Source organism: Rosa rugosa, chromosome 7 (genome assembly GCF_958449725.1).
Source record: "Rosa rugosa chromosome 7, drRosRugo1.1, whole genome shotgun sequence".
NCBI classification, from domain to species: Eukaryota; Viridiplantae; Streptophyta; class Magnoliopsida; order Rosales; family Rosaceae; genus Rosa; species Rosa rugosa.
This window is the reverse complement of record NC_084826.1, coordinates 38,217,881-38,231,865: the sequence shown is the minus strand read 5'-3', so window position 1 is coordinate 38,231,865 and position 13,985 is coordinate 38,217,881. Positions and strand designations below refer to the sequence as shown.

The 13,985-nt window shown below is 38.7% G+C and overlaps 1 long non-coding RNA gene across 2 annotated transcripts; it reads left to right on the top strand.

The window, feature by feature from the left end:
- Positions 1–7,967: 7,967 nt before the first annotated feature.
- On the top strand, positions 7,968–10,396 carry LOC133721779 (uncharacterized). Of its 2 annotated transcripts, XR_009852335.1 has the most exons (5): positions 7,968–8,209; positions 8,338–8,362; positions 8,433–8,483; positions 9,309–9,375; positions 10,070–10,396. It is a non-coding gene; the product is annotated as an uncharacterized LOC133721779 (long non-coding RNA). The 2 variants fall into 2 exon arrangements; XR_009852334.1 differs by lacking the exon at positions 7,968–8,209 and having other exon boundaries at positions 8,274–8,483.
- The last annotated feature ends 3,589 nt before the right edge of the window (positions 10,397–13,985 follow it).

Genomic DNA, 13,985 nt, shown 5'->3' with positions numbered 1-13,985 from the left:
CCTGATCAACCTTAACAACATCACCAAGAATTTTTCCATTTTTTGCAACAGTGTAGTCCTTAAAGTACTTAACAGGTAAGCCACAGATTCTTACCCATAGAGCCATCTTCCCAATAAATTCATTCAGAGGATCAAAATCTAGCCTCCACTTCCTAACAATTAGAGTTTGCCTAGCCAGAATCCAAGGTCCCCTACAAAGGGCATAGTTCATATCTTCTTCCAGGTTAAATTTCACAATGTAAAAAGTCATTAGGTGGATCAATGAGGTGCCAACCCCTTTTGACCTGCCATTTTCTTTGTAAACCCTTAAGCATGAAATCAAAGTTATTTGTAGAGTTCGGTTTACCCATCAGCTTAACAACTACTGTACAGCACAACGCCAATCATAGTCAAGTTTATTATGTACCTTCTCAGAGAATGAGACGTTTTGACCAAGCTTGCCTTGAGTGTAGACGTAGTCATCATTAGTGAATTCAAAATCCTCTATCATGGTTTGTCGATATCGATCAACAGGGTTTTTCAATTTGCTAGCATAACTATAATCGGGTTGTAGAGTAGGAGTAGGGTTGGATGGTGGAATTGAGGTCTTCCATACGCAGAGCTTCAAGATCAGAGGATATATCACCACCATTTTTAGTACGCATTCGTTGAATCATCAATGAATCGTTGGCTCCGCCACTTTCGAATAGAAGGGCGGAGAAGATGAACGCTGCGGTCACCACCAGAACCTTCGGACAGCTAGAGAGATGCCTGAGAAGGTGAAGATGATGGCCAAACGGTGAGAAAATTAGTTTGGTAACGGTTGAGGATTTTTTAGAATGGCGCGTGAGGCACATTCAAGAAAAGACAGGATATCTTTTTTAGTGTTATTTCTGCCTATCGTCCTCATGTAATTCACTGATCTAGTACATATCTGCCGTGAGTTTGAACTGAACTGAATGTGGAAAGCATAAAAATTCTTTATACTTTTGGTTATCCGGTGGTCATTGAAAAATAAAAGGGCCTTTGGATAACAATTTAAAAAAAAAAAAAATTTGTGCGAAGAGAGAGAAGAGAGCGAAAACACTGCTAGGATTTTGTTTTGGGAGTCAGTTCTCGTATGGCGGCTTACCACGCTTGTAGCCTCGTCGAAGGGTGTGGAGGGTGATGAGCTATCGGACGAGGAGGTTTGGTGTGTTGAGTCGTTGGCTCCTGTCAAAGAGTTCTGGTTCGGTTGCAGTTGTTGTTTAGGCGAGGGTCTAACTTTGCGGGGGTGGTTCCGTTCATGGAGAGCTAGTTACTAGTGATGATCCAAAAGAAAGAAAAGCTTTAAAAGAATACTTAGCAAGTGAATTTGAAATTAAATACCTTGGCCAGTTGAAATACTTCTTGGCATTGAAGTTGCCAGATCTAAATAAGCAATTTCCTTGTCCCAAAGGAAATATGGGCTTGACTTATTGGTTGAGACTAGAATGCTTGCATGTAATCCAATAATTGAAACTCCTATAGAAATGAATCATAAGTTATGAGAGTACATTGATCAAGTTTTCACCAGCAATTGGGTTTTTGACATAGTTATAGTTGTTGCCAGAAGGTGCTATGCTATTACTAAAGCGGGGCACCGGAGGTAAGACTGGCCCCCTGACGTTATCAGCGTTTTATGGGAAGGCTAATCTACTTATCACACATTAAACCAAACATTATTACCTATGCTGTAAGTGTAGTGAGTCAGTTTATGCATGCTCCAAGTGCGGAACATATGAATGTAGTGTACAAAATCTGAAAGTATTTGAACAATGCTCAAGGTAAAAGGGTAATTTAGGTACGGGGTGTAACAGCCGATTTATAGAACCAAGGCTCCTTGTTTTCCAGGTCCTTGAAACAGCATAGAAAACAACCATTAGAGCATTTCCAGAGTATCACCATCCCCTTGACCCGCCAGAGATACGCTACAGCTGCCATGAAACGATTTGCGTCAAGCGTCGTTGTATCCGAGGAGGCAAGCCACGAAACCAGAAATACTCCAGCGCGATCCTCCTCAGTTTCTGTTCAGCCCGATGTGTTATGTCTCGTACCTAAACTTACCTATTTACCAGTCATTCAGAAGGTAAATAATTAAGAATCTTACTTTTTAACTTCGTTTCGATCATTTATGGGACCAAAAGTTGACTTTTTATTCGGCTCAATTTTTTAGGAAACTTCCTTCACGAAAGTTATAGATGACGTTAAACCGAATTCGTGGATATGCGAAACGTAAAAATCGGAGTTTGCATGAAATAGTTACGATCAGGAAAGTAAAAGTTACTATCTCAGGAAACCTACTATAAATAGCAGTTTCATCTTTCTATTTTCTGAACTTTCCATTTTAGTCAAATACCCAAATCCCAAATTCTCTCACCACCTCTGGACGTCGCACCGGCCACGTTCAACATGTCTCCTCACGCCGGTGACGTTTCTGGCCTCACCCTCCACAGATGATCACCCACGGCGGCAAATCAAAGCAAAAAGGAGTTGCGGACCCACGATGGCTAACCTGACCGGAACTTTTGATTTCGGCCACCTACGGCGACGAGGCCACCCACATTTTGAAGCTCATGCACTGCAGCGTAAACCTTCCAAGCAACGTTAATCGATTTGCAGCAAGGAGTGAGAATTAAATGCTTGAAGAATTTAGAATTCTGTTTTGTTTCGAGGTAAATTCCAGCGTCAATGTTTGTGTTGCGAAATTGTTGTACTTGAAAAAGTTGTTTGGTTGGTTGAGGGGAAGATTTTGGCATAGGCCTTGCAACCTAATTGGGTGTTTGGATTGGTGGCGCGCGGGGCCCACGCATAGCCACTTGTGGCGGCACATGGGAGCGACACCTACCACTTCAGGTCTTCTGTTTTGGTCTATTATGGAGAGCTCATCATTACAAGCATGTGGATATAGTTTAGTAGCCATACAATGGACTTTAGGATCAATAGGAATTTTTGAAGTTTCAAAAATTCGAATTTCGATTCGGGAAGATCTGACCATTAGATTGACCCCATTTTTGGATAGATTGTTTGAATTATCGAGTTAACGTGATCTATGAAGTTTGAACTCATTCTTATGTAAATTCAATTTTTCGACGAATTAACGTTTAGGGGTTCGGTCTTGTTATCATTAATTTAATTTTGATTTTCAAAATCAATTATTCATGATTATCAATTTGTTCAGGACGACGTGTAGATCGAGCTCAAAGGGGAATTGGTCGGACGACCGTCATAGCCGCTATTCTGTCAGTGGACATTTGCTTTTTAAATTAAATATGCATGCAATATTATATTTTCAAGTATCGAATTTTTGTATTGATTTAAGTTGATAATGTTTGAGACTTGATATTGATTTTACGAAATTTATTTATAATTTATCTGAATATCTTAATATTATGTTTTCGATGACACGGAGATAAATTCCGACATTGCTTGAAGTCTGATATTGATTTTCCTTTTGCAGATGTTATTATCGGTTTTGAGTTATGAGTATTCTTGGAGTTTTTGCTGAAACTCTAATTATTGAAAATTTTGTTTTCAGAAAGTTGATAATTTAAATCTTATGGGAATTAATGAGTTTTGATTTATGGTTGAATTATGGAGATTGCATAAATCATTTTTTTTTTTGACTTTGTCAAGGGGAACCCAAAGGCTTCCCAGACCCAAGATAAACCCCTTCGGCGCATGTGAAATGCTCCAACTGTGCATTGCAGCACAGTGCCTAGCCACTTTGACAGCTTCGGGGTTCGAACATAGGTTGGGGAGCACACCCAACTAGGCAAGAACCACTAGGCCACTTGCAGTGGTTGAGATTGCATAAATCATATTTTTGAGGATTTCTTTTGAAAAATGGAGATTTCCATATTATGAGTTGATAAGTTAAATATGAAATGAGAAATTAATGAGCTTGAGTTCAGAATTTTGTATTTGAGGAGGCAAATTATGAAAGATGATGATGTTAGTGCATGCATGCATTACCTAGAATGCAGTACCCTTTAGGTAATAGTCTGGTTAACAATACCCTCTAAAATATGTATTCCGGTCAGCAGTACCCTCTGATGCGTCATCTGGTCGGCAGTACCCTCCAAAAGACATGAGATGGTTAGTTGGCAGTATCCTTTAACCATTGCCTCTTAGTATTTCATTCGGCAGTACTCTCCGATGTGTCATCTGATCGGTAGTTGCCTCTAAATGGCATGAGATGGTTAGTTGACAGTACCCTTTAGCCATCACCTCCTAGTATTCCTATCAGCAGTACCCTCCGATGCGTTACATGGTCGGCAGTACCCTCTAGTCATCTCATATTTTAAATGAGATGAGTTACAGTATATTTTGAGATATTGTTAACAGAGGATTTGAAACAGATTTTGAGTTGTTTTACAGAACTTTTTGAGATATTGTTATCAGAGGATTTGAAACGGATTTTGAGTTGTTTTACAAAATCTTTTGGGATATCACTATCAGAGCATGATTAAGAGTATTTTCACGAGATTTGAAATGGTTTTGAGATGCTCATTTCAGTTAATGGTTAAAAGTATTTTCAAGAAACCTTACTACAAGCTTTGCTTTTATCTGAGAATAAAGTTGTGGGAATGAATTAAATTTTATTTTATTTCCTTGAAATTGTTTTTTTTTTGTCCACTCACTCTTAATTGCCCTTTTCTAAATGCTTTTCCAGGGGCTTTTCGGTTTTTCGTGCCCAGTCTGCAGATTAGTTTAGGTCGGGTGTGCATAGGAGTCGAGGCATAGTGTCCATCACCTTCCACTATGTCACCAAAGTCATCAGACAACAGCCGAGGACTGTTGTCTGATTCAGAAAATTTATGTTGTCTCCTGGCCTGATGTCTCTTAGGCCTTCAGATGACAGTTTTAACCCGTGGTCTATATTTCCTCAAACAACAGAGGCATGCCAATAATCTTTTGTCTGATTATGTCCAGATATGCCAAATTATGACTTTCTGTGGTTGCAGATGTAACAAAACGACAATTATATGTTGTTATAAAGGATTCTGATCATCTTTTCATAAAACTCTATCGTTTGTCTTTCATTAAGACGACAGAAATCTGTTGTTTGAATATATGGAGATTTGAACTATCTTGACTTTTTTCTGTTGTGTGAATCAATTGTGGACAATATATATTTTTTATTTTCTATTGTGTCTTTCTAATTAAAATCACATAAATATGTCGTCTGAATATATAGAGGCTTGAACTTACTTGGGTCTTTCTATTGTGTGATTCATTTAGAAACCACAATTATCTGTTGTCTAACTAGCATAAAGAATATACTTGGCCTTCTTCATTTGTAGTTTATAGTGATTTCAAACAACAGACATTTGCTTAAATTTTGTTGTTTGATGTTGGTTTGAATGTCAGCTTTAATTGGTTTTTATATCTTAGAAAGTCCTGGATCTTCAATAATGATGATGTGGCACACTGAAGATTTCCAAATATATGTGTTGGGCCTTCTAGACATAAACTTGTAAAAGTTGTTGTAAATTTCTGTCTAAGCTGAACTACCTTCACTTAAATTACCATAACTCCTTCTAGAAAAGTCGGAATCGCAAACCGTAAAATTCTTCAGAAACTAGACACATGGGACTTTTCGTGCATATAGGGTACAACTCCTAATTCCATCCGATCAGTTCCCAGTAATTCAGCGAAGTTAGGTGTTCTGCACAATAGTTTCTGTGTTATTTATATAATATTTTTTGTTTGCGGGCTTTTACGGGCCAGGTCTAACAGGCTTTTGGCGAGCGAGCTGGGTTTCAAACCCCTAAACCAAGCCCGGACCGGGCCTATGGCGGGCTTTTTGACGGGCCGGGCCGGCGGGCCTCCATCGGCCCACTTGATCTGCGGGCTTTTTGATGAGGCCTAAATCGAATGGCTTACCAGTATAGTAATGAATACATAACCAGACCCATGAAACGAGCATCACGATATGAGATTTGTCTGTATGGTTTGAAAAAAAAACTTTCAAATGCGAAATGAGATTTTCTATGTTTGTCGAAGAGAGATGGAGGATGGGGGGTGAGGTTCTTCAGGGTTTTCAGTTTTCAGAGGAGATCGAGTTTGGATTTGGCAAGAAATTTGGGTTCAAGGCGCTGGATTTTCAGTTCGATGGTTTTGGTTTGAGAGAGCACACTATGAAGAAGAGAAAGTTTGCTCTGGATTTTCAGCTTGATAAATTTATCGGGGAGAATATTTCATCAAGTGTGGTTATAATTCCACTACACGTTGTGCCAAAAAAAAAAAAAAAGTTAGGACACAATCAAAATCAAATGAATCTCCATCTATTGCACAACAAAAAATTGTTGTCGGAAAAAAAAACCTTGCTCTTAAAACTGACTTACCATGGTATATCACTATATTCAGACAACAGTTTTTTGCCAATCTGTCGTTAAAAAAAATCAGACAACAGAAAACAATCATTCTGTCGTCTGAGCTCTGTCATCTGATGAGTTTATTGGCATAGTGTTCATTCTTGTTGTGGGTTATATGTTTAACCTACTTGCGCCTTATTTCAATTTTAATTTAAATTGCTCTAATTAGCGTAATAATTTGATGTTCGAGATTTGAGTTTAGTTTTATTTTATATTACTTGGTGGAAGTTGAATCTTTGAGGAGAGTGAAAATACAAGGAAATAATATGATTTTCTGGAAAATGGGGATTGCAGTGCACTGATCAATCCCTACTGGGCAGAAACTAAAAATAATCAACAGAAACCAGATTTTTGGTTACGCAGTGAAAATCTCAACTTCTGAGATTAAAAACACTGCGGGGCTCTTACTCTTGAGAACCCAAAATAAGAATTAACTTATGATGAATGATACGTTCTTTACAAACTTGAATAGCACTAGCTCGGCTACAATGATTAGACAAAATCTAATACGAAGTTTGTCTTCCGTCTTGAACTCCTTCTTCACTTGAACGATCACCAAATATCGCTCTCCTTTCTTCACAGCTACTCAACTGATCTCAAGAGAAGTTATACATATGAAACAATGAAACACACCAAAACTTGTACCTAAAAAGAGTATGTAGGCTCACTGAAGTTGGAGTTGTGGTTGGCAGTTGTAGAAGTGTTTATTTTGTTTCTACAGGTTTGGGTAGTCCATTTTTAGGAGTAAGTCTGCCAAATTTTTGATAAGATTTCTCCTAAGGTGGGCCCCGCAGGGCCACTTCGAATTTCAGGGTAAAATCCGGGACGGGTCCTCTCACGACGTCACCTGAGCTTTGCGCCCTGCTGCTAAGAGCCAACGCCTCACCAAGCCTATAAGTGATGGCGTCAACTGCTGCCATTTGGATTTAGGGAGGAACATCACTACGAAGGAGAAAACAGAAGAAAATCACTAAGGGTGGGCGCGGTGCTGTGTGGATCGGTTTCGGTTGTGTTCGGTTTTCTTTTTTCCTCATATTTTTTTACCAAAGTTCACAAATTTAGCTGTCCTAAAATGAGTAAAGTCAACTAACATCAAAATATCAACAAAATCAGCACTTCAAATAATATGTTCATTAAATCAACATTTCAAATGTAGACCCCCGTACTTTTTCTTGTTTATTTTAATTTGTCGTATAATGTTTGAAACTACGTATTCGTATGGTACACAAGTATTCGCGCTTAGGTTAAGACTTTGAGGCCATTAAAAAGGATTAAGAAATTTAGAGAAAATCCAATTTGGGTCTAGAAAAGTATTTTTAAAGTATCAAGGCTTAGGATAAGCTCGGAAAATTTTTCCCGAAAGGATTCGATGAAGTATAGGAGAAATAAGGGTGTTTGAAGAGGTAATTTTCGGAGTGGGCTTGAGAAAACTAAAAGGAAAATGAAATAGTAGCAGCCCAAGCCCATTGGCCCAAAAGGAGGGGCAGATTCGACTTTTCACAATTAAAATTTGGGAGAGGTATTTAAGGAACACATTCTCCAAACCCTAGCCTCAACCCACCTCATTTTCACTTCAGCTCTCTCTCTCTACCCGAGAGCTTCTCTCTCCTCATCCTCGCGCGGAAATCGCCGCCGCCGCCGCACCGCCGCCGGTCGCCGCCGTCGCCGGAATCCGGATTTCAACCAAAATTTCCAGATTTTCTTCTCTTCCTTCCCTCTTTCCTTTTCTCCAACCAAAATCAAGAAATTTAGCCATTTAGTCCCCAAAAACCCTAGAACCCAAAGCTAAAATTGGGGCTTTTGTGATTTCTTCTTTCCAAGCTCAAATCAAGGTATTTTCCATCCTAATCTAGCCTCTAATCCTTCGATCTATACCTATTTCTTCCTAAATCCGAGTTTTTGATTTGGGTTTGTGATTTTGTTTGCATGAACCCGATTTCTCCTTGAACCATCAAGCTAGGCTATGGGTTTGGCAAGGATTTTTGGTAAGGATCTATCCATGCAACCTTGTTTTCGAGTTTTTGGTTGAGATGTTGATTATGGACGGATTTGTAGGTGAAGAAGGCCAAGGAGAAGGTATATGACGTGATTTTTGAAGGAGAAAGGGTAAGGAATGGGTTTTGGACAAACCCTAGAATTTTTGGAATTTATTTGATTGATTTGGTTTATGTTGAGCTATTGTTGTTGTTGGAAAAATTGTGAAATTAGAGATTTGAGGATGGATAAATTAGTAGGATTTTATTAGCATAATTTTCTTAGTGTTGGAATTTTGTTGTTGAAGATTTGGTAATTATAGTTGTGTAGTTTTGGCCAAAGGAAAAAGAAAAGGAAGAAGAAAAGAAATGGATTTGTTCTTGGAAGAAAAGGGAAAATAAAGAAAATGGTAAAAATTGGATTAAATGAGTTTTTACCTTGGTAAGGTGGTAAAAAAAAAAGGTGAAGAAGGTGAAAGTAAAGGTAAATTTGGTAAAAAGGAGGTAAAAGTGAAAGCGTGGAGGTAAAAGTCATGGTAAAAGTGAAAAGGTGAAAAATGAGAAGTAATTGGATAAAAGTAAAAGTAAAACTTTATTTATAATTATTTACTTATTTATTTTTAATAAATAATAAATAATGGTAAATAAAGGATTACTTGGTCAAAAGTCAGAAGTCAAAGTCAAAGGTCAAAAGTCAACTCCGAGAGTTGACCAGGGTTGACCGACCTCGTAAAACGTGAGGATCGACTCGACTTTGGTCGCTCGGATTGACGATAGTTTAGCGGAGCGATAAGGACGCCTTCCTTTTTAAGAAAGAAGTTAGTTTCCCAAATTGGTAAAAGTCGGAATAAATAATTAATGGCCTCATTGAAATAAAAAGGATTTAGTATGCGCGATTACTTAAAGTTGATCATGATGTTTACCTGGATAATTACTTACAAACTAAGTAATGGTTTAGGAAACATGATCGTTAAGGAAGCTTAAGCGGAAAGCATCAGAGTGTGGAGTACGCCAACATATTCCAGGTAGGGTGAGCTGTCCCTTCCTTGTTAGAGGCTTTTCGATATATGTGGAATGCTCTAGTATGATATTATGTTGCCTGCAAGTATTTTTGGTTGTTCATTAGTCGATGCCTCGCGATACATGTGTTTTCAGAACTGATAATTGTTGATTGCGAAAACCGAGGCTAGACTTGCATGTTGAGATACTGTACCCTTTTGTATGTTGTGTTTGTGACCTGAAAGTGAATGGGACCTAGACGCGTAGATTCCTAGGGATCCCACGGTGTCGATAACCGTGAACCTCCGGAGGGGGCTGTGCTCCTATGTTTGTCAAGGAAAGGTAAATACGGACAGTGAACCAGTCATAGGAGACTCAGAGCCAGGAAATGGACACTTTCGCTACTTGTAGTCACAAGGACTACAGAGTAGTTGGCTGGTTCTCTTACTCAGGACGAACCAGATCGGTCACTGATTTATTTTACTTTAGCCGGCAGGTAAGTATCTCGGAGCTCCAAATTGTGTGAAGCATGCTGCATATGATTTCCTGAAACGAAACAACTGTGATTGTTTTTGTTTGCATTTGTTTTACTTGATTTTACAAATGCGCGCAACCTATATTCTAGTAGCTATGTTTTACCTATTAGATTTCAAACCTAACTAAGGTTGGGTCGGCCCCTATTGGGCTAGCGAGGACGAAATGCTCACCCCTACATTTCAGGTTACAACGAGGTCATTCCGGACGATTTGGATTAGAGGTGGGTCGTTGGCCGAGTCCGTGTGTTGCTGTTCCTGTTGCTTGAAGTTCTTCCCATTTGGTACTCTATCGATTTACTAGCTTCTCTTTCTATGTTGAACTCTGTGAGGTCCGCCTACCTGGGAGTGCGCCTCACCCCTTGTTGTATTGTTATTGTTGAACTCCCTTTCATTTCGGTTATGATGTAAGCCCTAAGGCGCCACAGTGCACTTGCCACTTTATTTTTAAGCATGTCCAGACTTGTTATTTTAAATGTTGGGTTGTTGATTTAAAGTCTTTTCTTAAAAGTTTTTCTTGGTCTCCCATTTTCCCAAAAATTGCATTTTCAACAAGCCTTGTAGTATTAAGTTGGTAGGTCTACGGTACGTCTACGACGTATCGAGCTCCTATTGGCTTAATATTACGGCGCTGTGGTATACCCATTCGGGTCACCACATCAAATATCCTGTTCATGAAATCAACATCTCAACTATTCAAATAACATCAACAATCTATCAAACCTGCACATCAACTATCAAGTATCAACAATTTGCTTCAACAGTCCAACATTTCAAACGAAATAGCAATTTCTAAAAATAAATCAAAGTTCCAACAGTCCAACAATTTGTTTCCAAGCATCAAGTTTCCAAACCAAAACATGCAGCAGTAAATCAAAGTTCTAAGCAGCAAGTTTCCAAACCAAATCAGCACATCAAAGTTCCAAAGTCCCAAACATCAAGTTCAAAGTACCAAACATAAATTTAAAGTTATTACAAACCAAAGTTAAAGGCAGTTCATACTTGAATGAAACATGAGAAAAAAAAAAAACTTGGAAGGAAGAAAAGCTTGTTCCAACAACACAACAATTTGTTTCAAAAGCTTGTTCCATTAGTCCACTTCGCAGCAACTGCAACATACTTCATCCCTCAGTGTCAGACACTTGGGTCATAACAGACTCCAGTAAAAATAAAAAACAATAGTCACAAACTAACAAAGTATAACACAGATAAATATATACAAAGTCACAATTACTGTAAAGTCAAAAATTACCTGACTCAAGCTTCTCAAGTTCACCATAAAGCTCCAACTCAATCTTCGTCGGCTCTTTGTACTCATTAAAAACACTACCTCTTAACCAATCATTGAGACAAACCAGCCCCTCAACCATCCTAGGAGTCAATGAAGCTCTAAATAGGTCAACAACCCTTTTTCCTAGGCTAAAAGCAGCCTCCGAAGCCACTGTTGAAGCTGGAATAGCAAAGACATCCTTGGCAATTTTAGACAAAACTGGAAACCTAGCAGAATTCTACTTCCACCAATCTAAAACTTGAAATTTTGTATTGGTAGGGTCTTCGGCAGCTTCAAGCAAGTACTTGTCTACTTCATTCCTCATCTCAACCACATCTTTTTGCTTCCTAAGCCTCAAGAACTTGTTCATTGATGCAGCATTACTATCCTCATCTCCGACACTAGAAATTGATTGAGTAGGTGGCTGTGTAACTTCAAATGATGGTGCAGCCACAGGGTCAGAATTAGCATACTCATGATAAAGCTGTAACAATTGACTCTTAATTAACTTCATCTATAATCTCTGGGACCAAGCTCAAGTCTTGCTGCAGCAAAGGAAAAAGAACTCAAGATACAATATTTTGTATCTTAGATCTAATACCACAGCAAGTAGAAAAATAGGGTTAGGGTTCAAGTCCTCTAACTTCAACCAATACTTGTCGAATTTTTTCCTCATTAATGCCCCGATTTTAACCATCAAAGGATCAACGCTTTGGCTGCATTTGTCCAATTCTTCAATGATGGTACACATCCACACAACAGAGTGGTTTGCAGTTACCACTTTAGTGCCACTAAATGCCAAAGTTGCATCATAAAAAATCTTGAGAAACTTCACCAACCTAGCAGCCTTCTCCCAATCCTCATTTCTATGCGACCCCACCCTTTTTCCTCCCCCAACCCTTTCCTGAAAGTAGTTTTTGTACTGCTAGTCCTTATCTTCCAACCACACGAAGGCCTGCCCATACTTGACAGCTATGTCTAACATGAAATAGTTGGAGTTCCACCTTGTGCACACATCTAAAGGCACAATACCCCTTGTGTTCAACCTTCTCTCTAGATGCACACTTCCTAAATTTCTCGAGCCTTGCAGGTGAACTCCTAATAAACTTAACAACATTCCTAATTGCATCGATAGAGGAATCAAGCTCCTCATCACATCCCTCACAATAATATTCAAAATATGGCAGCAACACCTAACATGCAGAAAACTCCTACCTAATACTAACTGCTTATAATTCCCAATCTTCTCCTTCATGTACGCAAGTGCAACTTGATTACTAGACTCATTGTCAAATACAATGCTGAAAACTCTCTCAATACCTTAATTAATCAAGCAAGACTTCACCAATTTCCCTATTGTCTTACCCTTGTGATTTGGAATAATAGTGAAGTTTATTATTCTCTTGTGCAGTGCCTAAGTCTCATCTATAAAATGAGCTATCAAGACAAGGTAATTGATATTCTAGACCGAAGTCCAGGTATCGGTGGTAAGAGAAACTCAGATTGTTCCTAGCTACAAACTCTCGAATCTTTTCCTTCTCAAATTGGTAGATATCCAAATATCTCTACCAATTGTCCTCCAAGAGGGAGGATCAAACTTTGGTGATGTAATTTTCATAAAATCAATAAAACCTTGCCCCTCTACATGACTAAACGGCAGCTCATCCCTCACAATCATTTTAGCACAAGCTCTTCTACATTCATCTGGGTCCCAAGCCCTAGCAACTAATTTACCACCACTTTCAACATAATCAAAGGAAAGAAACTTTTGCCTTTTAGCCGGTTGGTATGCCGGACACTTCTTGCATTGGTAGAGCATATGAGTCCTCATGGATGCTGTCCCATTTGATCAGGAGTCACAAGCATACGTGGTGGGACAATACTTGCACTTAGCCCTTGGTTTCGCCATCGGAGTACCTTCTAGATTCTTCATCTTCTCAAAATGGTCCCATGCTGCAAACTGGTTCTTCTTCTTCACATACTCAGCTTCACTAATTGGAGCAGCTGCTGCAAAAGGTGGTGGGGGAGGAAGCATAAGCGATGCAACAGCTTCACTTGTAGCAGTTGGTGTTGTTCCTGTGCTTGACCCAATTGGTGTCGCATTGGGAGTTTGCGATGCTCCACTTCTCTGACAGTGAAATCAAAAACATAATTAGCATACATTCTTAAAGAGTAATCAAGCAAGAAACATGACAACCCAGCTGACATGTACAAAAGTTAGTGCTCAATTTAAAACTCTATCTTTTTTACTTTGGTAATGGAGGTTTTGATTAGTGTAATTTAGCATCGAGTTTTGATCTCTCCGCTCTTGTGATCTCATGTCCACCTTTGCTTGGGTATTTGCTTATTGGTTTCAAAAAAGATATCTCAATTATTACCAAAACATGATTGTTATTTGTTCCATTTGGAGGGAGAGAAAAGATAGAATCTCCTACAATGATGGCTTGGTGGTATATTCTTCAATTATTGAAGCTAGTGGAAAGAAAATTGGAGACTAGGTTTTCTTGAATATGGATACATTCAGTTAAGGTTTAGTTGCTTTTTTTCCGAAGCTGTGTGCCTTTTAATGTTTAATTTAAAAAAAAAAAATATTTTAATCTAAGGTGGGCCTTTGAAACAGTTTCGCTTTCTAAGATTTTATTATGTCATAGTTACTAACAATAATACAATTCGAAATGATTTCGGAGAGAAAAACAAAAAGGCCATTGATTGATGGGCGGCGGGCGAATGGATCCCACTAGATTACGATAGTTGACCCCGCCATTACGAAAATACAAAATGAAAGGAAAAAAAAAGAAAAAAAAAAAGAAAAAGAAAAGTAAAGAGTCAGAGG